Below are 24,731 nucleotides of genomic sequence, written 5' to 3'. Positions count from 1 at the left end.
ATTGAATGGGAAGAGAGAAGGTGGATGCTGACCGGTGTTATTAATCATAACCCCACCAACAACAAAAAAAGGGGCACAAGACTTCAAGGCTTCAGCCATGGGGAAGCTGTACAGCTTTTCTTTTAGTTATAATTTCTTCTACCTTTCCATGTGGCAGAAATCACATTTATCGGTCTGCAGTGTATTTGTAATCAACGGCTCATGTTACTTTCAGATGTCTCAGCTTCGCTGTGGCACTGAATCACCCTCAAAGGCATTTACTGCTTTACTGAGTCCAACGTTGTGCACGTCATTCCTGGCTTATTCTAAGGGGCTTTAAAGTTTTCACTGAAGACCTCTGCTTTTTCTCCGTGATTGGAAATGTTGATTTTATTTTCCAGAAACAGCCACAGAAGATCTCACTCCTGATCCTATTTTGAATTGTTTACCATTATGTCTTCCGAAGGCTCTTTCCTCCCCCTCACACCCAGCGAGCACCGCACAGCTTGGGTCTGCTGAGTGTAGCACACGAGGGTACATGAGCTTTGGACCCAAAGCAAATGAAGTAAGTTTGGTTCACTCTTGTGGTGAGTTTCAATCTGAATTCTTTAAGTAGCCTGTATTTAAAAAACTACTTATTAAATGTGACAGAGAGTATACTGTTGAAGAAAGATATTAATATGGTACATCTGGTCAATGACATCGCCAATTCAAATAGTCATCTGGTTATGAAACAGAAATCCCAGCGGAGAGGCTCAAGGAACAACTACCTGGACATGACCTTACTGGTAATTACGTCTTAGAACACGCTTACCTCTAATACATGTAATCATGTAACTATAATGTGAACCAGTGCAATTGTGATATACAATGATGTGCAGTGATCCTGGATGATAAGCCAGTTATTATTTGCATCAGAATTGTTAAAATTGTTTTGAAACTTTCTGAATGGATAAGTTGCCTGCTTTCAGCTGGTCGCAGAAGTATTTGTTCCTGTAATCATGAACTTTATTTTTTAAAAAAAAATTTTATTATGTTATGTTAGTCACCATACAATACATCATTGTTTTTGATGCAGTGATCCATGATTCCTTGTTTTCGTATAATACCCGGTGCTCCATGCAGTACATGCCCTCTTTAATACCCATCACCGGGCTAACCCATCCTCCCACCCCCTCCCCTCTAGAACCCTCAGTTTGTTTCTCAGAGTCCATAGTCTCTCATGGTTAGGCTCCCCCTCCGATTTCCCCCCCTTCATTTTTCTCTTCCTTCTCCTAATGTCCTCCATGCTATTCCTTATGTTGCACAAATAAGTGAAACCATATGATAATTGACTTTCTCTGCTTGACTTATTTCACTTAGCATCATCTCCTCCAGTCCCGTCCATGTTGATGTAAAAGTTGGGTATCCATCCTTTTTGATGGCTGAGTAATATTCCATTGTAAATATGGACCACATCTTCTTTATCCATTCATCTGTTGAAGGGCATCTCGGCTCCTTCCACAGTTTGGCTATTGTGGATATTGCTGCTATGAACATTGGGGTGCATATGGCCCTTCTTTTCACTACATCTGTGTCTTTGGGGTAAATACCCAGGAGTGCAGTTGCTGGGTCATAGGGTAGCTCTATCTTTAATTTGCAATGGAAAAAAGACAGTCTCATCATGAACTTCGTTAACATGGAAAGAGAGGCATGAGATCCGGGCCTTTAAGGATGTGCCTTTGCCTCCACAAACTGCCTACTTAGATGAAGCAGGGGTGGTTAGATGAAAAGTGGGGCCTGCCACAGGGTGCCTGCCTACAGTTTTCACCCCAAACATCTCTTCAGAGACCTGCTGAATATTTCCTGAAAGCTAGTTAACTCAGTGCCTGGGGATGGAAAAGGATCTTTGCTCCCTGGTTTGTATTCTAGGTGCAAGATCACCTTGCTCATTCTCATCTTTACAAACACATCAGGGCTCACTTTTCTCTTCACCTTCCTTCACAGCCTACTCATAACAAAAAAAACATGCACTCTACCTCCTGAGACTCTGGACATGCAGGGGATCGTGTTGTTGGCATATGGGAAAGGAAGGCAGGAAGCTGCTCCAGTATCCAGGCTGGCATTACAGGTCATGTGCAGTAGAAAGAAATAATTAACAGCTATTCTGTGCCATCCTCAGTGGGTGACTCATGGGCTATGAGCCTGGAAGTTGAGGGACAATTCTGGGGAAAAAATGACAAAACATAAGGTCTTGCTAAAAACATAGGGCCTTCCAGATGTTAAAAATTAGTAGTCATTGTCACTATGCCAAGAGAACAGTACAGAATAATTCAGATCAAAGTGGCCAATATTGGCTTTTATTTGCAAATTGTTGAAGCTGTTCCTAGTTGGGAATTCGTTTATGCAGGTGACCATCTGATTTGAGTCAATTAAGGGGTCTTTTATATAGGGTGAGAACTAATAGCTAAACTCTCTGCTGATTATTATCTTGTTTAATCCTTAAACATAACTAAGAATGATTGTATCCCTTACAGATAAGCAAAAGGAGGATTGTGTCACTTGTTCAATAAAACCCAACTGATACACTGAGAAATGAGGAGTCAAATTTGGGTCTACCTTTACAGTTTGCTGCTCTTGACCGTCATACTTGACACGGGGGTCAGAGAATGGCAATGATTTGCTAACGAGAGAGAAGGATCTTCAAAGTAGGCTTGTGATGTAGTGTGATTATAAACTTGAGCATTTACTCATTTAACTTACTTGACTTTTGAAATGCACACGCTTGTTACTCAGTACTTTGTAGATAAGGAACCTCGGAAGTAAATTGATCAATCATTGTGCGAGAGCCTTCTGCTCTGTCCAATTTGGAAACATTGACATATGTGGATATCCAAGTTTATTTAAAACTAATTACTATCAAATAAGAGTGAAACAGTTCTCAGTTGCAGGGGATACTTTTCAAGCGCTCAATAGCCCCATGAAGCTACGGGCAACTGAACTGATCTAGACTGTTTCCATCACCCCAGAAAATTCTGCTGGACAGTGTTGCCAGGCAATTACCAAACTCACACACTCTTTCTGGGCACATGGCTGTGTTTCTAGAACCTTATGTAGTTAGATATGCTATGGGGCTGAGTTCCAGCCCATATAATGTAGGCAGAAGTAATAGATACCATTTCCAAGTCTGGACCATGCAAACTCCCATGAGAGATGCTGCCTGTTTCCTGATCTGTTCATGTGATGCCGTTGAGCCTGTTGACTTGATAGCCACCCATTGACGAAGGTTGAGACAAAAGATGGAAGGAGCCTGGGTCCCCGAATTACTGCCTGGAAGGAAATAGTCTGCCAATTAAATCAGGACCTCTTGTTTTGGACAAGATGTGAACAAGACCTAGATTTCAACTCCAGATCTGCTGGGATTTTGGAGTTTATCATTTTGGAGTTTATACAGCCATCAGTCAATAGGCTTTGGAGCTGTGATTTGAACTTAAGAAATCTGGTTGGAGAACTTGGCTCCCAACCCCCTCGCTGAAATCGGCAAAACAGGATCAAGAGCACAGACATGAGTCAGACCGGGGAAATATATCACAACTAGCAAACTTCTACAACATCAAAGAATTTTCTTTACATTCAAGATTGGGGAACTTGTGCATGATCATAACAATAGTAATATAACACTCACATTTTTAATGATGTGTGCTGAGGATCTGCATTATTGCACTTAGTCTCCATGACAACTCTACCTATTAGGTACCATTTTATCCCTGTTTTACAGATGAGCAAACTGATATTCATCAAGGTTAAGCAACTTGTCCATGATAATAAACTGGTAGGGGAAAGCATCATTATTCAAACCCTGAAATGTTGGCTGAAGATAATGAGAAAACACACAGAGAATCTGAGGGACCTTTCTGACAGTGGCTGTTACCAGGATGGGCCCTGAAGCGTTCACGTAAAACAGGTCAAGCAGAGCAATAAGGAAGCAGGATTCACTCTAGACCTGTGGCTCGAGAGACAGTCTGCAATGAGAAGAGCTCACGCGTATTTAACCACATGTGTGTGAGTGTGTGTGTATGTGTGTGTTCAGTGTGACATTCATTGGGTAAATCTGCATGACCTCTGTCTAGAGTGCTCTTTATATATATTTCCTAAAGCTCTCATTAAAAAGAAATAATTCTTTCTGTAATGAAAGTCACGCATTCCCAAAGGAAATTGATGACAGTTATGAGATTATATTGTTAGAGGCTGCTCCACAGGGTCGCCTTGATCGAAGTGGAAATGAAAATAACTTATGAAGGATGCTTTGGATGCATGCCTTGGATGTTTGCTTTGGATGCTTCAATAGCGAACATGTAATCATTGCTCTGGGTGAGAGCCTGAGCTGTGCGCTGGGAACTTGGTGAGCTTCATCAAAATGGAGCACACTTTCTATGGAGACCACATGGTGACAGAGGGAGGGATGCCCTGACTGCTGCCACCTACATCCAGCACCACACTCATGTCATCAGATGTACTGCTGTTTTCATAGCTTGATAGATATGTTAGGGATGAAAGTAAACAACTGTATTATTTAATCATCTTCTTTTGTAGGTGGGAAAATGGGAGAACACCTTGAGACCACTTACATTCATTTTATCCTGCAGACAAAGTCACAAGTGAAAGCCGAAGTATAAGTACACTCACGCACACTCACGCACTCATCGTTCAGTTAATCCCAGCATGACGACAGTTGGAAACGAGAACCCTCCACCGAACAGCACTGGATGAAGACAGTTAGAAGAATAAATTAGATGTTACGAATTAATGATCAGCAACAGTTCCTCCATCTGGTCACACTAATGATTCTTTTTGATAATAATTCCTATACTTACTTGGTGAATGGAAGTGATAGATAAAAACACTAGCAAATGGGAGAAGAGATTTGCTCAGTGCTTGGCAACTCATAGCTTTCAAAGGCATTCTCCAGAGCAGAGTCTGTCCCAGATCTTCCAGCAAAAGCTTTGAATAATGTATGTGCTACTGCTTTGAAAGTTAAAAATAAATGTGATGCCGGCAACAGAAGGTGGTACTAAAATACATTCTCTAGTGGCACTGAGGAAAAGGTAAGAAGGAATCCCTTACTTCACAAGAGTGATAATCATGTAAAACATAGTAAAGATATTGAATAACATGAATGCTCATCTGAGGGAATTATTTAAATCATAATAAAAGGCAGAAGTCACAACAGATTCAACCCAGTCTCATAGCTTCTAGAATCTACAATACAACCTTTAGATCTGGAAGTTACTCTCAGCCTCTCAGAAAATACTAGCTATAAAAAGCAGCAAGCAAATGAGCAAAACAAAAATGTCAACAGGTAAGCAAACCAATTACAAATAAGAAGTCTGGGGTGAGGGGTGGTCAATGGGGAGAGTCAGGACCTTCTGGAACCAACCTGGAAGTTCTGTTCCATTCAGAGGTGGGGAAAGCTCCACTGGATCTCGGCATCTCCTGGGGCTGCGTTTTTTTCTTATCCTAAATCAGCAAACTTTAAGGGGAGGCAGGTTATATAAAAATAAGACTATCTGTAAGAAGAAGAAGGAGTGTCATGTCAGATAGCCATGGTAGTCTTGTGAGCTGTGGAGGACATGCATAGTCAGTATATGGACCCATGTTGTCCAGCAGAATCTTTGCAATGCCCAATATGGCAGCCAAGACCCACACGTAGCTGTGGAGCCCATGTGTGGCTAGTTGAGGAAATGTTAACTGAATATTAACATTTATTTAATTTTTAATTTTTAAAAAAAAATCTAAATAGCCACACAGAACTGGTGGCTACTATATTGGAGAGCTCAGATACAGACTAATCTGTTTTTTTAAAAATTTAAACAGAAACGTCACAATTATTCACTTAATATTTATCATGAGCCTATGCCATGTCAAGTACTCTGCAAGCACTTCACTTCCAATATTCTTACTGCTAGTACAATACTGAATGTATTTCAAATAATTCACCTTTCTACCCAGTGTGAAAACATTCTCAACATGAGAGGACCAAATGTCCTTCCAGTTTCTTCCATCTATTTCTGCCTGTCATGATCTGTGCCTCTAGGACCTCCAGCTACTGAGTGATAAACACATGGTATTGTCACGGATTACTTTTGCACAGATTGGCAGGAAATAGAAAAATGTTTGGAGAGCTGTCTTGACCCAAATTTAAGAAGAAATTCATAATGATCCAAAGGATGTGTGTTCAACCATGAAGGAACCATAACTATTTATATGTTATGGGACTAGAAAATGCAATGGATGTTAGGTTTTAGGTACTTTCTTACAGTCACTTTATATATACTTTTTTATTTTAAAAACATTTAATTTTAATTTTGTTTACATTTTCTTATAATGCAATTTCTTTCCTTTTCTCTTCCCTTTCTTTTCTTCCTCTCTCCCTCCCATCCCTCCTTCTTTCTTCCTTCCCTCCTTTCTTTTCCTGTTTGTAGGAGGAGGGGGAGTATGTCTGGCTGGCTTCATATTCAAGTGTCATACTGGGTTCTGGTTTTAGGATATGGAAATCATGCCAGTGGTCATTGCCTAAAATCTCTAGATGCACTCAAGAGTCTATTTCTGTTTTCAGGAAACAATATTAATGAGTAGTTCCCAGAGGCAGATTTTCATAAAACAAGTGGTTTCGGGTTTCTGCACTTTGGTGCACTTTGCATTCCTGTTAGAAATGACATTGAGGTAAGATCCTGTGGTGTGGCTATAGGAACAGCATCCCACGGGGCAAAACCTGGCAGGGTTTCCCCTGTTTCTCTAGCAGCTTCGACTCACCCTATATCCAGCACAAGGGGCAGAAGCCACTTGACAAAGAACACTTTTTACCATGTGTGTGACATGGCGGGATCAGATGGGACCCTGCACTTCCCACCCACACGGGCCTGCAAGCATGAGGAACCAGGGTAGGGCATTGCCAGGCTGAAAGCATCCCTGAGTCCCCGGCTTGCGTGGTGTTGGATGGGGTGTTTGGAAGGGGCTGCTTTCTGAAGCCCCTGCTTCCTCTCCTTCTGCTTTCAGCATCACTTTGGGGCTGTTTCTCAGCTACCAGAGCTGAATTTATAATGACGTGTGGCTTTAGTGAGGGTCGAATACTTGACCCAACCTATCTTATGGGTGGAGACGTGAGATAGAAGTGGAGGGAAACCAGTGTAATGAGTGACCAAGTCAGGTTAGGAGAGAATTAGGATCAGTGTCTCGGTCAGCCTTGGGAGTGGGGACGGGGGAGAGACCTCCTCAACACAACGCAGGCTCGCTCAGTAGTTTTATTGGCTTCGCGTACATGGAGCCCCTAGCTCGCAAACCCTTGAAACCAGGTTCAAATTGTCAGAAAGAGTAGTCGCAGAAATGTGACTTACACACTCGAGAAAAAGCTTACTCAGACTATTTAGAAGTTTCTACAAGGGTGGGTCTATGCCGACCACTTAAAGATCTATGTGGCATGTAAAATGATGTTCTACATTAAAATCAATGACTTCTTTAATGTAATGAAATATGATGTATACAAATAATCAATTAACAACTTTTTTTTAATTGATCTATCTTTTACGTCTAAATAAACATATAACTTGTTGCTTTGTGTTGCCAAGGGCCTGGCCCAAAGTGAGCATACAGATACTGGTTGAATGAATAGATATTCTAACAATATGTCATAATTATTACTCTCAATCAAATTGCTTATCTCAGTCACTGTTTTTCACAGATGCGTCTTTCTGCCTTTGGAACTTTGTTTCTTGATTCATAAAGATATTGTTTCTCTAATGTTTGAATACCTCCAAGAGTATGAGACCAAGATAGGACTCAATGAAGACCAATTTGTTTACTATTTCTAGCAAATGGGTTGGGCATTAGCCAGAGAAGGCAGAAAGAGAATGAGCAATATTCTAAGGTCACATAATATATTTGTGGCAACAGAATGAGAACCATGATCCGTATCTTTTGGTCGCTAGCCACGTGCTACTGCATCATAAATAGTGGTGTGTCTGTCCCAGCTCATGCCTGCAACCCAGACAGAGAGGTCAGATCCCACTTCTTACCTCTTGCTTGTTGTCCAAGAGAAAATTCAACACACACCACATTCCAAAGACTTCAGTCTCCCCAGGAGCACAGAATCATCCTGCCTGTTCCAAATCCTTATCTTTAAAAAATCGTAATTCTATATTAAGAGTTGCCCAAAGGCCTCAGTGGAACCATCATGATCAGATTTTAGTACACAAAAGAATCTCATATTTTCTAAAGCTTATGAAATGGATCTGTCACTCACGGGGCTAGGGAGCACTAGAGATTTACTTGGATGCTGCGGTTTTTTACCTACCGGGACTGACGGGAGCATTTAATTTCATCAGCCAGTGGCGAGAATCATGACTTACTTCAGTTTCAAACATTGAACTTTCAGTCTTAGAGGAAAGAAAGCCATGCATCTCCCATCTGAATCCCAGTTAGTGACATTTAGGTTTTCATGGCATATAATACTTCCAAAATATTAATTTTTCAGAGAAATGCCTATGTTTGCTCTTTTAATTGGCCAAAATATGATCCTGGTGCCACTGTCCCTATGTTCCCACAACATGTACTGCATCAACTCGGTGCTGATATGTGGATTTCTTTCCTCGGAACTGTCATGTGGGCACTACAAACACATCACGTGGATGCACATAGGCATACAAGGCCTTCTTTTAATTCAAGCAGAATGTAGTCCTCTTGAGGAAGCAAGGGGTGTGTGTGTGTGTGTGTGTGTGTGGGTGTGTGTGTACAAAGCTGGAGAGTGGGTATGGACTAAGTAGTGTCCTTAGTGGAACAGTAGTGGAACTTCTATGATAAGTATTTTCAGAATTCTAAGTAAGCAAAGTTATTCAGGATAGGCTCCCTGGAGAAGGAGATCTCAGTGCAGGTTTTGAAAAAAATCCTGAACTTGGTGTGGCTTTGTGGAAGATCAAAGGAAATGATCCTTCCCGAATAAAGCTTTGCCACTTTTTAGGAGGTGATCAGTTAGACAGGGGGACAGTTTGGATGACTCTCAATGCATCGTCTGGGGATGCAGTGTCAAGAGTCCTAGACTTGGAGGCAAAGGACATGGGTCTCTGATTGGCAGGCTTCCAGCAGGAGGTGGACATGATACACTGTCTCCACTCAACTGGGCTTTCTCCGGTGCTACCTGAGGAGGAGGACCCAGAGGGCTCTTTCTGTTGGATGCCTGCAGACATGTTTTCCTTGGAGAGTTGTAAAGAACATGGACAAATCCTAGTTTGGGCTCTCTTGGGGAACCTGCCTTGTCACCCTGGCCACCAGCTCTGGAGCTGAGTGAGGGCCACCCCATGGAAGGACGGGCTTCTCCAAGTCCTACTGCTGACACCCACATGAAGTTCCATGTGAGTCACCGTTGGCCATTGAGTGCTGTGTTCATTTCTGTTCCTATAAAACTCCCTTCCTGAGTGTCTTCCTGGTAATCCAAAATGGTAAAATAAAATACAGATTGAGACATTTGATTTTTCTCACTCTGATATACATTGCCAGGTTGGCCTCTGAAAGCATTTGAGTTTGCAATAAGTAAGGCAGTCTCTGAGGTAAAAAGCCGTATCTATTATAACGCTCCCCACTGTCACTTCTTGGCCTTGACCTGGGGCTCACTCTGTGCTAAGCACTTGGGTCCCGACTTCCTTGCTGCTCCTCAGGCCCTTCCTCCCCACGCTGGGTCGCAGATCGTTATCTGTTTGAGCTTGATTTTGTTATCCACACCCTGCCTATTTTCAGAATGAAATTGGGTGACTGTTTCCACCCACTCTCGGCCAACATTATCTTTCAGAATTTGGAGCTCAACAACATTATTGATAAATAACCTAGGGTGTTTGTTTGGTTGTTTTTATTCCTCCTCCCTCTTCTCCTCCTTCTTCTTTTTAGCTCTAGAATATCAGTCTTGTTTAGCAGCTTTGGAAATCACAGACCCTTGAGCAGTACTGAGTTACAAGGTTGGGTCAAACTGTCACTGTGGGGGAACTGGGTGGTGTAGAAGCTCAATGCCACGTCCACTGTGAGGTTCCTGGCAGCCTGGGCCTTGATCATCTCTCTGCCACGTTGAGTAGACACTGGAGGGCAGAAATATTTTAGTGGTTCTGTTTGACTGAATAAGCCTGCCCTCGTGGGGAGAATCTCCCCAGGCAGTGGCTGAGTGATAAGACACACAAAGAAATGGCATTTGGTGTCTAAGGGGCCGCGGGGAGGAGGGCCGGTGCCTGCCACGATTAATCTGCCCCTGGCAAATGGGCTTTGGGGCTTAGTCAACACCAGGCACTCCCGGGTCTGTTAATTGCAGGGATTGGGAACCACGGGGGCTTTGTGATTATATTTGAAAAATTAGTCATACATCTCTTGCTTGAAGAGATGTTTTCTATTATAATCTCTAAACACAAATGAAGTGGTACGCTAATAAAAAGAGTCACAAGACAGTCATGTGTACTTGGTTAAAGTCCAAAAATAGTTGGAAAGAAATCTAATGATAACATGTAGAACAATATTCCCTTTTTATATTGGGGGCTATTCATTTTATTGAAACAGATCAAACAGTGGCTTCAGAATTGTAAGAATCTGGTCACAATGGCAGGTGGTTTGACCGTGGTGACCATGCTGTAATGTGGTCTGTAAGAAATGGGATGACAAAGTAATTTTTAAACCCACTATGCCTTTATTATGTTCCAGTGGCAAATCCAGTGATAGAAATCAAAGTTTTCATTTATTTTTACAATACAGCATTTCTATATTTCATGACTATCTCTTGGGAAAAAAACATACGTGTATGTGTCATGTTCTCAATCAAGCAGGGGAGATTCTAATCCCCAGGAGGTGGTTGGCGATATCTGGGGGACATTTTTGGTTGTCGGAAGTGGGAGAGGGAGAGCTATTGTTGGCACCTGCTGGGGGCAGAGGCCAAGGATGCTACTGAACATCCCACAAGACACAAGACAGCTCCCACTGCAAAGAATCACGTGGCCTCAAGTGATGTAAGAAGTACTGAGGGTGCAAACCCCTGAGAATATGTGGGTGCGTATCTGTATATACACAAGTATGTGTACACAGATATATATGTATACACACAAATACACATATGTACCTAACATGCGTATACCCATACATATATCATAGATACGCAGATACATATATGAGGCAGGAGGGAAGAGACTTGGTAGCTGCATTCAATTATCTATGGATCTCCAAGCAAGTTCTGCATAACGAAAACATCCTGATGTTCCAAAAAGGCAGAAATTAGGAATACAAGAAATATAAGATTTTTTTTTTTTTTTTTTTGGTTCAAGGAAGATTCAGAAAAGGGTCCTATAAAAGTATTAGGGAAAAGTACTACTGAGAAGCTCACACCCTCCTCTGCTTCTTCACCTGCCAGCTATGTGGGGGACTCTCCCCTTTGAGCCTTGGATGTTTCCTCACTTTTTATTTATTTTTTTTCCTCTTTTTTTCTTTTTTTTCCCTCACTTTTTAAATGAGGCAAATAAGGATCACCAAACTGAAAAAAAAAAACCCATATATATATAGGAAGTCACTTTCTAAACATCTGGGTTAGGATAATAATCAGGGGATGTGGAAAGCTGAAGGAAAGGGGGTAGAACACCAATAATAGAGCTAGAGGGACCAAGAGTCTAACAGAGGGGTGGGTTCCTCAAACTGCTTCTAAAGTGAACTTTGCTGGAAGACTTTTAAACCCATTTCCATTTCTTAGCAACAGTTTCAAGGAAGCAATAATTTATTTCTAGCAATATTTTTTTTTAAAGCCCTGCCTTTCCTGCTGTGTTTGATTCTGGTTCCCCTTCTCCACCCGACACCTTTCTGTCCTGCCCAGCACAGGGGCTGCCTCCCGTGAGGGTCCTACGGCGGCGCCCCCTTCTCCCCAACACTCACTCATGGCTTCCTAAGCACACAGGGCCATTTTAGACTGAGTTGGTGACTAGAAAGGACCTGGCAAGGACACTTGACAACTATAATTAAAATGGCCAGTTCACCTCCTCCTGTCACAACATAAATGTATTTGCAGGAGCTGCAATATCCCAAAATGCGTCCCCACATCTGAAAATAAAATCAGACGTGACATTCCAGCACAGTACTGGCTTTCTCATTAATGAAGTCACTGGGGCTGCACCACAATGGTCTGGACACATTCTTAGCAGCAGGGCCTGGGCCGGGGCATGTGCCAGGTGTACCGGAAGATGATCCTCAGAACCACCAAATGGGGATGGGAGGAAGACTGGAAGCAACAACAAAGAGCGAAGCTCAAATCTGAGCCTGGGGTGGGGGCATTCTTATCAGTGGAGGGGCTCCAAGGAGAGATGAGCTGGGACGAGGTGGCCGTCCGCAAGAGAGACACCAAGGGACAGAAGCCGTGTGGCCCAAGTGGTGACTTTGGGCACCTGCCCGTCCTCGCCTGGGAAGCCTGAGGTCTGTGAGGAGCGAAGGAGCCTGGACGCCATGTTGCTCTGATTCCCATTGCCCTCGTCCTGTGGGTTCAGACAGGGCAGGCAAGGGTGAGGCTGGTTCCTGACGGGGGACCCCCAGAGACCAGCACCCAGACTCCAAGCAACTCCTCTCATGTGCTCCATCAGTCCTTCAATGACATTTTCCCATATCTACACGATAGCTAAGATGGAGTTCGTCAACATCAAAGAGTGTAAAACATCCCCCCAACGGGATGGTCTTGACTCGAGAAGATTAAACATAATTTGTCTTTTAAGCAAAATTGTTTTTTTCTCCTTCTGTTGGGTTCCCTGCGGTATGGGACGTCAGCTCGTGTGGCCTGGCCACTTTTCAAGCAGGAGAACTTCCTCCTGGCAATGTCTTTGGGCAGACAGAGCACCATTGCTCAGGTGGAAAGATCTTCCTCTACCTTAGAATGTTGCCCCATCATGGACACTCGGAATCCACACCTGGAAGGTTGGCTCCAACAGACAGCTAGTGAATTGCAGGTGCAGAAGCTGGTACTAACACACCCTTTCTCTTTTCTCACCCTCTTCTGGCAAGACTAGAAAGGCTGCAAGGTTCTTGTCCTCATCACACGTTGCGCTCCTGGGTAAGACACTTAACTTTTTAGAGCAGTTATGGGTTCACAGCAGCATGGAGGGGAAGGTGCAAAAATCTCCCACATACCCCCGGTCCTCCCAAAGTCTCCCCACTATCAACATTCCCACCAGGTGTTACATTTGTTACAATCAATGAACATACACTGACACATCATCATCACCCAGAACCTGTGGTTCATGAAGGTCCTTCTTGGTGATGTATATTCTATGGGTTTGGACAAATATATAATGACAGGTGTCCACCACTGTGGTATATCACACAAAGTAGTTTCACTGCCCTAAAAATCCCCCATGCTCCACCTGTCCATCCTTTCTCTCCTCCCTACCCCTGGCAACCACTGATCTTTTATTGTCTCCATAGTTTTGTCTTTTCCAAAATGTCTTATATTTGGAATCATGCGGTATGGAGCCTTTTCAAATTGTCTTCTTTCACTTAGTAAGATGCATTGACTTTTCCTCCACGTCTGTTCATGGCTTGGGAGCTCGTTTCTTCTTACTGCTGCCTTGTCTGGATGGACCACAGTTTGTTTATCCGTCCACCCACTGAAGGGCAGCTTGCATGATTCCAAGCTTTGGCAATTATAAACAAGCTATTATTTTTAATGAGTGAATCAAGCAATGCCTCTCAGGCTTTTTTATCAAAATGTCTTTACTGACAAGAGTGAGTAGAAATCTTGAGTAGGTCTTGAAGTGGTTTGGGTCATTTGTCACAAGAAAGAGTTTCTGGGAGTTTCCTATTTTATCCTAATATTTCTGGCAAATTTGCATCCCACTCTATTTTTTTATTATTAAAGATAATAATTATACCTTATTATTAAAAAGTGTATCTTCCCCAAATTTCATTCTCAGGGGCGAAAGGATATTTCTTCCTTCCCCAGCATTGCAGTTCTTCAGGTGGATTCCTTTTACGCCCCCTGATATTCCAAACTTGTCATGACTAAATCAAAGCACAAAAGTATACAGATGCCAAGTGAGTGTGTGCACACCATCTCCAACAAACAAAATGAAATCCTTAAATCACTGAAGTTGGCTAAGTGGGCTCTTAATTTCCTCCGTGTTCCATTTTAAAAGGAAAGCCTCAGCATGCCATTTTATTAAGAATTTCAGTTGATTTGACTTGAGTGGACATTTTTCTTCTGCATGAGGACTTTGGCAATGGATGAGTCAGCATTTCGTGCAGTTAATTGAAGGCCACTTAGCAGACAGTGGGGTGCAGAAAGACAATGTCTGGCGATCGCTGTGTTAATCCAAACTCAAAATCCATTTTGGAGAGTCTTGTACCCGCGCTCTGAGTCAGCGGTCCATTGTCGCCCCACCAGCACCTGCTTCCTAACGACACCATTATTAGATCAGGATAATTACTTTGATTTCTATTATTTCTGCTCAGAGCACCTTAGAATCTTAGAATCACAATGCCATCAGGGACCTTAGAGCTTGTCCCTTTCAACTTCCATATTCAGAGGAGGTGAGAGCAACCAGAGATGTTAGGTGATCTGCCTGATATAAGATCACACAGATAGCTATGCACACTACATAAATTAACCATATTATTAAATGACTGAAACACTTCATTGGGTACCAGTATGCCGAGTGCAGAGAATCCCTGTGTGATGTATTTTGGGAAAGAATGCCAGCATTTTTCACTTCTCGGATGTGCTCTCTTTTTTGCACATACCTTCCAATTATTTGCTCAAATTATTTGTGCCCTTGCTCTCCTTCTGACCCTGCTCTGCCACCACTATGCTGTTGGGGCCTCTAAAAAGGTGCCTCTGTTTCATCCTTCACTCCCTGAAGCCCCTGCCTTGTGCCTTCACCCTGATGGGGGCCACAGGAGCTCGGGGTCACGTGACTAGTGAATGCCCATATTCCTAAAGCCAGTGTCTGGGACTCGGTCATGCACTTCTTTACCCTCTGTCTTGAAATCGGACCCATCTACTTGGCTTATCCCTAATCCATGCCCTGTGCCCACATCCATAAGATTGAATTTGCAGCCCTCTGGGCCCTGTCAGTTCCCTGCCAGAGCCCACACACCGAGGGAGCCAAGTCAGTCATTCTGTGCTCTTTCTGCGGCCACACCAGCGAGCTCTGTCAGCCCCTCTCCCAGGGCCAGCGGCCACTGCCCCGTTGAAGGGGAAGGGCTGCAAAGCCTAGGGAGATGGGACGTAGTGGGTGCATCAGGAGGCTGTGCTGTCTCCTTCCTCCTCCTCAATAAAAGGTGCCTGATGTTGTCAAAACCCTCTCCCCGGGAGCAGGGCGGGCAGAGCAGGAATCCCAGGGGTGTTAACTTTCAGGAAATGCGATGTGAAGGCATCGAGGTGACCCTGCTGAGGGAGGCACGGGACTCAAGGGCTGGAAGCAGAGGCCAAATGGCTCAGATTCATGGACAGCAGCACAATAATCCCATCATGAAGAAGGAGGCCCACGGCAGTGCTGGTGGCGGCCCCACCACCCTGCACCCCGGCTGCCCGGGACCCTCTGGGTGGGGCAGGAGACTGCGCCTCTGAGCAGGGACTGTGGATTCCTGAGTGCACAGCATTCTCACTGTTGGGTCTGAAACTTTATTTCAAAAGCAGCCTCCTTACTCTTTTCTCAGTCGGGGCCTCCCACGAGGCTGAGAAATATAATAATCTTTGCAAATGTGTCAGTCACTTGGATGGAATTTTAACAGCCTGTTAGCAAGGTGTAGATGAAGAGGGAAAGTCCCGTTGGTATTTTTAGAGCGGTCTTCCTCTGAGATTCTGCTCACCGGCCCGTAGAGTTCGCCTGCACCCCTCTCCACAGCTTGCTCTGTTCTTCAGTAAAAATGTGGATAGAAGATTTTTCCCCCCATGTGTGGCCCTATTGTTTAAATATGTTTGGTATCAAGGGTAAGTTTTTTGGACACATCTATAAGGAGAATAAGAAATTTCAACTATAAGCTTAGATGCATTAGGTAAGATTCTATCCCTTTTGGCAGAGACAAGGCTCACTTGAATGTTTTATTACAGGTAAAACCCTTTTGCAGGGGCCAAATATTGAAGTGGGGAAGGGTTGACACTCGCCTGGAGTTTGCCTTATACAGGAAGCAGTCACACAATGCCTTCTGGGATGCTTCGCTTTCAGCCGCCAGTCAGAAATGGGAAGTGCAGACAACGTGCGCCCTGAGCTCGAGGTCCTGCCCCAGAGTCTGTGTTCACGCTTACCATTTCAACCTTCTAGTCCACATCGAATTCGTCTTACTGGGACATTAACAGCCACCTTAGCCAGTAGGCAAACCCAATGTGGTATTATTTAGAACTTGATTATTGAAAATATATTCATCTTTTGAATATTGAGCTCTTCATGGTTATTAGGACATGATGGATGACTGTGGCCTCCAACTTGATAGTTTCTCCAGATGGACTGGCTGAAAGCCATCTGTACGTGTTGAGGTAGCAGAAGTGGAGATGTGGGGACTTTTATGGAAAAGAGGTCAGCTGATGATAATTTTAACAAATTCAACCAGATTTTCAACACTAAGTTAAACTTGCTCCGGGATGATTTGAGAGGCTTTGTGAGGCGGCAAGACAAATTAGAGACAGGGACATCATGGGCTGGAGGGGCTGGGGTGTGGCAGTGCATCTGTGGGCGTGGGGGGGAGGGCTAACTCCAGGACGTGCAACAGTAACCCTGGCAAGGAGCAGGGGAATGAGGCCAACAGCTTCCTAGGGCTGCTCAACCCCCCGTGAGCTCTTGTGCAGGTGATGTATACATAATGTGTTCTGTTATAATAGTGCATCATCTCATACACTCTAGATGTGATGCATATGTACTATATATGCAAAACACCTATACTGTCACAAACATACTACAGTATAACATACTCTATATTATATATAATATGTGTCATTTATTATTTTTTAAGTCTTTGTTTTTAGATTTTATTTATTTATTTATTTGAGAGAGAGAAAGAGCACAAGCAAGGGAGAGGGGTAGAGAGAAACGGAGAAGCAGACTCCCCGCCAAGCAGGAGCCTGATGTGGGCCTTGATCCCAGGACCCCAAGATCATGACCTGAGCTGAAGGCAGACGCTTAACTGACTGAGCCACCCAGGTGCCCTATAATGTATGTCATAATGTAGCATATAAAATATAAGCTATATTATGATATACAGTGTATATTATAGTAGATACACATATCTTATATAAAATATATAATGCATATATCTCTCATAAATTATTATATATTATGATACATCACACATATTATGTTAAAATGTATAATATGGTGTATGTATTATAATGATAAAATAAAATATAATATATAACTTACATAATATAACATAATAATGCATATACTATATAATAATGTACAATAATATATAATATACTTCATATCTATTATACAATATGTTATATAATAATTATATTTATGATCAATTATATTAGTAGAACATTATCTTTGCAATTAATTATAATTCTATTTTAATTATAGATATTACCTATGTCTGAATATATTGCAAAAATTCCCCAAGAGGAAGTAGATTGGAGTTGAGTGATGAGGTATTTTTCAGGAGAAAATAACAATGCATGTGTGTTTTCGTGCTGTTCAGGTCATTTCTTTTAAACTACCACCATCAGCAGTTTCGAGATCCCGAGTGCCAGTGAGGGGGTCACATGGCTGCTCAGGGCTTGTGGGTGCTCCATTAGCCTGTTTTCCACCGTACAGGCTCTCCGCTCCCTGCTGGCGGCATGTCATCTTTCATTAGTGGGAGAAATTACACATATTGTATAAACAATGAACATGCTGCTTTGGCCCAACCATTTGTAAGGAAAACATGTGGGGTTTTATGGAAATGAGTTACAGCTCCGCTTTCCTGGCACCATCACAAATCTCTTCAGTGCAAACACCAGCTTTGTGTATCTCTGCATCCTGAAAGGACAGTGTGTACCCCTCACTGAGGGGCTTCCATTCGTCTTCGAAAGATGTGTCAGTTAAATCATTTTCGCCAAAGTGTGCTGCACGCAGAGAAATGTTGATTTTGGTAGTAGTCTAGCAGCCACTCACCGATCATCTGTAGGATGGAAAGAAAGAGCTGTCATTCCTTAGTATTGTTGCAAATGAAACCCTCTCTATCCAACACCAACTTCACCCTTGACCACACCTAATGAAATAGAAACTTCCGATCACCTTATCACAGCGGGTCCGTTCAGCGGTGCTGTTCTGGGGGAGATGATGTTCCTCAAAGGGCTTTGCAGCTTGCTTGCTGGATGACCTTGGGCAAACTGCTCTTTGAAGCTCACAAGGTCCTGATAATGATGGAATGAGGTAATGTATGTAATAGTGCTTTTCAAACCTAAAGAAGAATAAACTAGTATTCTTTACTGTCATGTTAGTGCAATATCTAAGATAGTGCTTGCTATCTGTTGAGCTGGACGCCTGGGCATTGAGTAGTTCACATCGTATAAGATCTCTGTGCATCAAAATACAAAGTTATCAACTTTAATTATGTTGATATGGGGTACTAAAAATATATATATATATCTTCTTACAAACTCAGGATTATTACTGAGTAGTTTTTTTTTTTAAAGAGAAGTATAGTTTTCTTCTTGTTCCTTCTTTTTTATATTGTACTTTAGAAAGAAATCCAAGTAAAAATATTCCACGGTATCACTTTGAAGAAGGAAATTGTACAGTCAGTAAATAACTTCATGAAATTTTGTTTTTATTGAAAATTGAGCATTTGAGGCAGACTTTACACAAAGAAGAGCCTACTAAAAATTGCTTCGTAGCCCCACAGATTCTTTGCTGATTTTTCCATATGGAAGAATTGATCATGCATTTGCTCAACAAATATTTATTGAGCTTCTACTATATTCTTTGCTGAACTGACCGGACACTGAACACTGGTCTTTGAAAGCTTGTTCATGTCATGATTTGGATGTCAGACGAGAGGGCTCTCCCCCTGCTCACTGAGCCTTGAAGTCCCCCCACATTAGCAACAGTAATGTCGGGAATGTGCCTGCGAGAAGTAATCTGAAGGACCTGTGACTCAGTGCCGTGTATTTGCAAGATAAGCTTGTCAGAGAGGAAATACTTCCTTCTACCCTCTCAGAATCTGTGGTGGAAGAACTACACTACCATGAGGAATCTTCAGAAGGAAAATGAAGATCTGACAGAGCCATTAGGCCCCAAAGCTTGCATGCCTTTTACACAAAGAATGGTAGATTCTGGGGATGTCACAAGAGAAAGGAGCTGAGGCCGGGGCAGTCAAATGTGGGTCAACAAGGGGGAGATCTTAAGGGAGCTCATGGGAGATCAGGGTCACTTTAGCAGGTGTGTTTACACAATTTCATTTTGGCATCTATAACGATGTGCTGCTCCTCCTGGGGCAGGGAGGGGCTTTCTCGAGGAAAATTGGATGACCTGCTTTTGGGTAGAAAAAGCTTCACGTGCTGATTCTCGAGTGCCTTCAGTTCAAAGGAATCCATATACCAACATGGTGTATTTTGGGGTGACACGTGCTGAACCCCTTCAAGCTTTAGAAACTCATGCATCATTAATAGTCATAAGGGAGCAGTAAGAACTGAGACCGTCTCACATAACTTACTGAGATTGCTAGGCAGCAGTGAGAGTCTCTGTCTGGGACACGGCCCCACTTGCTGGTCTCTGACAGTCGGGAGCAGAGCACAGCTGCTCCTCGATGTCTGGTGTTGGTGAGAAAGTCAAGTGTGTTGTTGGTGAAATCCGCAGGCCAGTGCATCAGGCTCCTGGGATTTATGGCCCCAAAACAGACCTACATCCAGATTCTTGTAGGAAAGCCTGCTGCCTATTTATGGGAAAGTCCACACTGAATCTTGCAGGCCTCAGAGTTTTAGATAACGAGTTATTTATTTAAAGTTGTATCCCCAAGTCTGTACTCCAATCTGCACCACAAATATTTGGCCAGACAATGAAATACTAAGCTTACGTTGCATCTCGATACCCTGGAAACCTCATTTATTTTAGCTGATTCATTCCTCTTGTTGGGGCAATGGTGCCATGGAGACATCCCTTCTTAAAAGGAAAATAGAAATTGTGAATTTAATTTAAATTTTTTCATAACTTCAAGTCCACTTTCTTCTGGTAAGAAGGAATGTGTTATCCAAAACCATAAAGATAAAGTAATTCTTCATATATTCTAGGTACAGAATATTCCCCTCTTCGTGTTCAAGCAAATGATATTAGGTACACGGAGATCCTGTGTCAAGCTTTCATTCCAAGCAATGAACTATACGGTTATTTCAGTTATTTGCCTTTTTGCTACATGCTTCTATGCTTAAATCATAATCGCTGCCAGTAGATAAGGCGAGGTAAGAAAAAATAAGCAATAAACTTTGCAATTTAACCATTTGATTTTTCTGGACCTATTGAGAATGAATAACACATACCTCGTACTTCCTAACTTGAAGGAAAACTCTCTGATCTAATCTTAGTAGGCAGTGGGCATAGCATCCTGAGGTAAGTATAGAAGAAAGAAGAATATTAAAATCAGTGAAAGTAAATTATTCTTAGTTGTTTTAAAAAGGACACCATTTACACTGATTTCCAGTTTTGTGATAATGTGAAGACAGAGTTTCCTCTATCACGTGTTAATCTTTTCAGAAAAACGTAAAGAGATTCAGCCTTGCAGTTCTAAGTGTGAATCCTTACCTCAATATTTATTTTGTCTTTGATTTTCTTTACCCCACGTTAATTAAAGCACCCACAGTGTAGCATGTCAGATGTGAATATGTCAGAAGTTGATCTACCACTTCTTTGACTTCCTTTAATTTCTACATGAAGAGGAACGCCTACTTCTTATAATTTCCTCATATGGTCAGGATAAAATCACTATTCTGTCCTGAGCACTTTCATACTTGGAGATTGACGTGTGAAATTGGACCCTTCCTTCACCCAGACGCAAGATGTGTCCCAGAGAGGGTTTTTAGAAGGCCAGTGAATCAAGTTGGAGAAGTTCAAGGGTGTTGGGAATGACTACCAGCTTGAGGTCAAAACACCACCATAGGTTTTCCCTTGAAGACTACAGGTAAATTGTTAAAATCCAGGGACACTGTTAAAATTGTGCTGCATGTGACTTCCTACCAGGAAACTGGATAATCTAATTAAGCCAGGATCCAAGGGAGGTTCTATGCTTGGTGGTTCCTGTTTTGAATTAGATACTTAGTCTTAGGGAATCATATTATCAAACTCTTAGAAATCTGAACCACATGCTTGGAGAATCTTATTTATCTGTTGCTTAAAAGGGTTTCAAGTCCATGAAATGTTAAAATCATGACAAAGAGAAGAGGTAATACCAACAAATGCAGCTGGGGGTAGCTGAGCACATCAGGGTCCAAATGTACATTATGAAGGGCACCAGAGTCTAAATAAGGACAAAAAGGAGAACCGTGCAGGGATAAATATCACCTGAATGTTTTATGTCCTTCGTGATGTCTATCCTCACGTGATGCAGTGCCACTTCTAGGGATGGAGGCTGTCAAATCAACACATTTTCATAAGTAGAATTATTGTTTCTATATCTCTCTTGAAATAGAGTATTAATAGTAGTAGTAGTCTTGGGCCAGGAGTGAGCAGAAGGGGTTGCATATGCCTCACACCAGATACAGAGTCAGGCAGGAAGGGGCAACGTTGGGGACATTTCGATGCCAGAAGAAACCCTCTGCTAGTTGTCACTACTGCGGTCTGTTGGTTGGATTTTCACGGGACTAGCTTGAGTCATGGTTGCCAATATCTCTGGCTCCTTTCTATTTTTATTAGGAGTCCTGAAAGGACTTCTCAGTTTAAATTTGGGGAGAAGGCAACCTATGGAATGGGGGAAGATATTTGCAAATGACATGTCAGATAAAGGATTGGTATCAAAAATATATAATGAAAGTACACAACTCAACACCTAAAAAATGAAAAAGCCAATTAACAAATAGGCAGAAGACATGAACAGGCATTTCTACAAAGACGACATCCAGATGGTCAACAGACACATGAAAAGATGCTCAACATCACTGATCACCAGGGAAATGCAAATCAAAACCACAGTGAGATATCACCTCACACCTGTCAGAAAGGCTAAAATTAACAACACAGGAAACATCAGGTCTTCGCGAGGATGTGGAGAAAGGGGAACGCTCTTGCACTGTTGGTGGAAATGCAAACTGGTACAGCCACTCTGGAAAACAGTATGTTGGTTCCTCAAGAAGTTAAAAATAGAACTACCTTACGATCCAGCAATTCAACTCCTAGGTATTTACGCAAAGAATACAAAAACACCAATTCAAAGGGATACATGCACCCCTATGTTTACAGCAGCATTATCTACAATAGTCAAAATATGGAAGCAGCCCAAGTGCCCATCGACTGATGAATGGGTAAAGAAGATGTGGTCCATCTACACAATGGAATATTATTCAGTCACAAAAAAAGAATGAGATCTTGCCATTTGCAACGACGTGGATGGAACTACAGAGTATAATGTTAAGGGGAAAGAAGTCATTCAGAGAAAGACAAATACCATATGATTTCACTTATATATGGAGTTTAAGAAACAAAACAAACAAAGGAAAAAAAGACAAACCAAGAAACAGACTCTTCACTCTAGAGAACACACTGCTGGTCACCAGCGGGAAGGGGATGGGTAACGGGGGAAATTGGTGATGGGGACGAAGGAGTGCACTTGTTATGATGAGCATGCTATTGTACACCTGAACCTCATACTACACTGAATGTTAACTAACTGGAATTTACATAAACACTTAAAAAAAAAAACTTGGAGAGGAAAAAGCACAGGATGCTCTGATTGGGACACAGCCCCGGCCACCCTGGGGTGGACAGCTGCTGCATGAAGGGCTGACCTCCTAACCAGATGCATGGACCAGAGGACTGCTTGGAAAGAAGCTGGAGCAGGGGTTATGCAGTCTGGTGCTGGCTCCCAGGAAGTTGTGGGGCCCTTGCTCCCCCTCTGTCTCTGCAGGACATCCCTGGCCCCGGCCCCACCTCAGTTCCTTGCTTGTTATCACTGCACCGTGTTCATGGTTCATGGCAGTGTGCACTCTGTGACTAGCGCACTCATCGCTCCCACATCTAACCCGCCCCCGCCATCCTAAGCGGTGCAGAGCAGTCACTGGGTGCCCCTACTTCGCTACCCGTCTACGTGCATTGATTCCTTTTAGTTTCTACAACAATCCTGCTGTGGGGGTGCAGTGTCTATGCCCGTTTAATCGCTAAGGAATGGAGGCACAACGAGGGGATGTAGCCTGCCCAGAGCAGCAGTGTTGGGAGTGTTGGCGCCTGAGAGCTGCCCCGAGTGGCCCCGAGCGGCCCCGAGCCCACCTGTGCCTCGAGTGGTGCCATGCACACTGTCGGACCACCCACCCCGGGTCCCGAGCAAGACCCCCACCTTCCTCAGTGCCACCGATGCCAACCTAGAAACCATCACTCAGAGTTGACCCTTCCGCTGATTCCATCTCCTGCTTGGACTCTGCTGAGGAGAAACATCCAGAAAACGTGTTTAGAAAAACCAAACCAAACACAGCAAAACTCTGAGTCACGGAATCAAAATTGAAACTTAGGCAAGAACTTAGAAATCCATCCCTGCTTTTACAGAGGAGGTTACGCCTGCTGGAGAGCAACATAGCTCTGCACACAACTGTGCTGGGCTCTGGTGGGACCGGGGCAGGCTCGTGCCCTAGGGCCCCTGGCTCTGCATGCAGACAACGTCTGTGCTCTCGCAGGAAGCTTTACACAGCCAGGCAGGCCTGGGGCCAGGGGGCACTCACGCCAGGTGCCGTCTGCCAGAATCATAGAGATGAATGGCAGGTGGATGAAGGAGAAAGTCAGAGAGAGGAGCACTGCGTTAAGGAGCTGGTGGGAGGTGGGAGGCCATGCAGCCTCCCCAAGAAGGTGAGTGGCCCAGGGAACTGGTCCCAAATCTGAGGACCAGGCCAACTCTGTCCCTAGATGTGCATGGAGTAGGGGAGGAGAATAATTTTCCCTCTGCTCTTCAAATCCATGGTTGAGCCCCCCCCCCCCCCCGTAATAGAGCATACATCATCAAGACAAACACAAACAGAAACATATGAACTTGCATACACACGGGAGATACCTGGAAAAATGGGCGGCTTAGATGTAGGCCTAAACACCATCCTGATGGGGAAGGGAGCTGCTGGAGACATCTCAGGGCAGAATGATGGGTTAGGGGAGATGACTAGGCCCTTAGAGGAACAGATGGGGCGGGGTGACAGTTTGTGACACGCTGCGTGTCACCTCTCACCTCCTCTTCCTGGGTCCCGGGGAGGGGGCTGAGGACATCGAGGTCCTTTTGGAGGATCTGTCTTCAGGCAGATGAGGGGAGTTCGGAGAAAGCCTCTCCCTGCCCCTGCTGTGTCTCAGGTGCCTTCCATTCAAATAAGAAATATGCTACAGGTGCACATTTTGGGATGGTGTGTCCTGGGCAACTATGTGCACATTCTGGGGTGGCAATGTCATCAGGGACAATTCTCCTCCTTTACTTTGGGAACTCTGTCCTCACCTGGCTCATGAGAAGTGCCCTGTGGGGCAGTCTGAAGGTCCCGATGTTGGCCCACTGGAGGGTGATGGAGTGCCCGGTGCTGGGGAGACTGGGGGCCACAGAGCCTGCTTCTCTACCATTGTGTATCAGTAGAGCTGTCC

Source organism: Callorhinus ursinus, unplaced genomic scaffold (assembly GCF_003265705.2).
Source record: "Callorhinus ursinus isolate GAN/ISIS: 27379988/994484 unplaced genomic scaffold, GSC_fseal_2.0 scaffold36, whole genome shotgun sequence".
NCBI lineage: Eukaryota > Metazoa > Chordata > Mammalia > Carnivora > Otariidae > Callorhinus > Callorhinus ursinus.
Note: the sequence above shows the minus strand (reverse complement) of the source record.